General features: G+C 47.3%; 1 protein-coding gene across 1 annotated transcript in view; it reads right to left on the bottom strand.

Annotated features, from left to right (window-relative positions):
- The window catches only part of LOC113212950 (octopamine receptor Oamb), a 137,492-nt gene that overhangs the window by 66,824 nt on the left and 67,809 nt on the right, over positions 1-2,859 (bottom strand). The gene's annotated exons all lie outside the window — the stretch shown is intronic.

Raw genomic sequence — 2,859 nt, 5'->3', positions numbered from 1 at the left:
TTATTCGTACAAAGTAAAACAATCAATTTTTTACACAATTTTCTGCCTTGTTTGGAACACTCGTTGCATTTTTGTGAACGACAGCATGCACTTTGTCCAAAGCGAAAGTATGTTTGACTCAGCATACAAAACGTTTGCACAAAATCATAAAAAAAAAAAACAGTTAGCAGTCAAGTAAGCATGCTCGAGCATGCTATATTTTTGTTCAACGACTTGAAAGGTTTCCGAGAATACTTTGGCGGCGCGGTGGTACATCCCACTTGCGCACCCATCATCTCCTGCACTCTCCCTCTCTCCCTCCCCCTCCCTCGCACACCCACACACACTACCACGGCGCCAAGGCCGGACGGTGGAGGCGCTCTCACGGAGCGCAATAAAGATACGCTGCACCAGATGGCTACGGTCCCGCCGCGCTGCTGGCCGCACCCGCAGCTGCAACACTGACATAGCGTCATGAGATGAGCTCCTCAATCCTCATCCTCCTGTACTCTTTCCCGAGCCGCAACTCGTCCAAGTCACCCTCACCCTTTTACAAAAGAAAAATAAAATAAAACGATAAATGACACCACGACCAGCACCACGACACACGCGAAAACATTGTGAAAAAGGGCGGCACTCATAACAGCAACGGGGGGGAAACGAATAGAACGCGATAACCACCACGGCAAATAAATACACGGGTGACCTCTCTCGTGTTTTTGCACATGACATAAAGGCAACAAACGAACGACCACCTCACCTCCTCCTCCTCCTCCTCCCCGCAGTCCCCGGACAGTGCCGGGCGCGGGCATGGTTCGGGGGAGAGATGGCTCGCGGAAAGGGGAAGGGAGGATGGGCAGAGCATAGGTAATGTATCGATTTGGATTTGAAACGGTCATCAGCGCGCGCGGAAAGCGTCGGCGCAGGGCATCCCGTGTCAATCGATGTGCTCCGCCCCGCCCAGCCACGCCCGACACGTCACGTGCCCCCGTCTGACGTCACGGATCGCGTGTCAGCAGCGCGCGTATCGATGCGGCTCTGCTGGAGTGGACCACACGGTGCGCCGCATTCACTATACACCCCGAAAATTATGAATTTGGTAGTGAAATGTTGATTTTGATTAGACAAAAATAAAAAGCCAGCTACTCTGCAGACGCACCCCACTCCAACAATCCGTTTGTTGCTGATGCTGCTGCGTTTTGTTATAAATCGTTAATGCCTCTCAAGTCACACTTTTGTGTGTGACATCGTCATGCACCTTTTTAAGTTTAAGAATGTCTCACAATTTCAGCTACAGTGTTTTAAAGTAACACGTAATTGTGCATGCTAAGCAGAGGAGAACAAAGCGCTTTCATCTACTAAGTAGCAGAACGCAGTAAAGACCATTACCAAACAGCCACAACAGTGCTGGTTTTTAGGCGCGGCCTCATATTTCTCACAGCATTGTTGTTATTATTTTCTCGTCATTTTGTTATTATATTATCTAGATGTATGCAGCCGTGGGGGTGAAAAGAGACTGCTTCATTGCGGGAAACAAAGCGCGGCGACTTCAAAGGCATTAGGACTTTGTCTGTGCGTGTGTGAGAAAGAGGGAGCGAGCGTGTTTGTGTGGTTGGGTGTTGGCTGGCCTGGCCCACTCTCTCCCGGCAGAATCCTCGGTACTCACTCACTTGGTACGTGTATAAGTGTGCAACATTTAATAAAAACAAATCTGGAGTCAACTAACACGTACAGTTTTGATAAAACTGCCCAAAGAAACAGAAATTTTGAAACAAAGGTAGTACGAGATTTCCTCTATAAATTAAAGGTGTATGCGACAGTCATCCTCACCACGAATGAGTATTACTCTCATAACGTTTCGTTTCGAGTCGTCGCGCGGCCGTTACTAGCCGCGCCGTTGAATGCGTGTTCTGTCGGGTAATAACGGTCATAATGATGAGGAAAGGGGAGAACGGTTGAGGAGGGAGGGAGGAGAGAGGGGAAGGACTAGGTCGGAACACCCTAGTCCTGAATCTGAGCTTTGCAAATCTAAAACAAGTCAGTTTCGGTCAGTATTAACAGCCAAAGTTTTGATATTCCAACAGCAAACAGTTTAGTTTTGCGGTTTAACTGCAACTGACTTATCAGTTTTACCTCAAGTTTTACAGTTTAATAAAAAAGTTTAAAAAATGTATTAAAACATCTGCAAGTTAAACTGTAAAAGTGACTAGGTTTTCAGAGTACAGAGGAAACTGTGAAACTCAAAAGTTTTGCAGTTGTACTTAATTCTAGGAGTTAAAACTGTTAAACTGTAAAAACTTCACACACCCCGACGCAAAATTTTCTGTATGCTATTAGGTTGTTTTTAGTTTGTCATGACGAACAGAAACGTACTAGTAGCGACCTTCTGCTAGCAGGTCGCTGTATGTTCGTCAAGGTGCGTCAAAAGTTCGCATATGTATCACTTTGCACCATCTGCCAAACTGAAAGCGAACATAGTTCGTTTTCCTGTGGAATTCTGCCAGTGCGCTGAGAGTTCGCTTGCAGTACGCCAAATGTTCGTTTTCAGTACGCTCTAGATGCACATTTGATGTAGGAATCTAGGGGGGGGGGGCAATATGCAGCCGGCGGTGCAGCTGGGGGTGCAGCCGTGGTGGGGCTCTGCGGTAGGGGGTGCGGGTAGGGCAGTACCCGGGGGTAGGAGATGTGCGGGGCGGGTAGGCAGCGGTATTCCGATAGCCAAAAAGGAAAATATTTTCTTTGTGGTTTGTATCGATCGTTACCTTTACCTGGCCCTCTCCCTCTTCCTTTACTTCACCGTAGTAATTTTATTTAACGACATTTAATTGGAAAGTACTTTACCTTTGCTGGGACTCGAACCTCGGTCATCCGAGTTAGGAA

Source organism: Frankliniella occidentalis, unplaced genomic scaffold (assembly GCF_000697945.3).
Source record: "Frankliniella occidentalis isolate FOCC.00 unplaced genomic scaffold, Focc_3.1 Scaffold211, whole genome shotgun sequence".
In the NCBI taxonomy this organism is placed as follows: Eukaryota; Metazoa; Arthropoda; class Insecta; order Thysanoptera; family Thripidae; genus Frankliniella; species Frankliniella occidentalis.
Note: the sequence above shows the minus strand (reverse complement) of the source record. Positions and strands in the feature narration are given on the sequence as shown.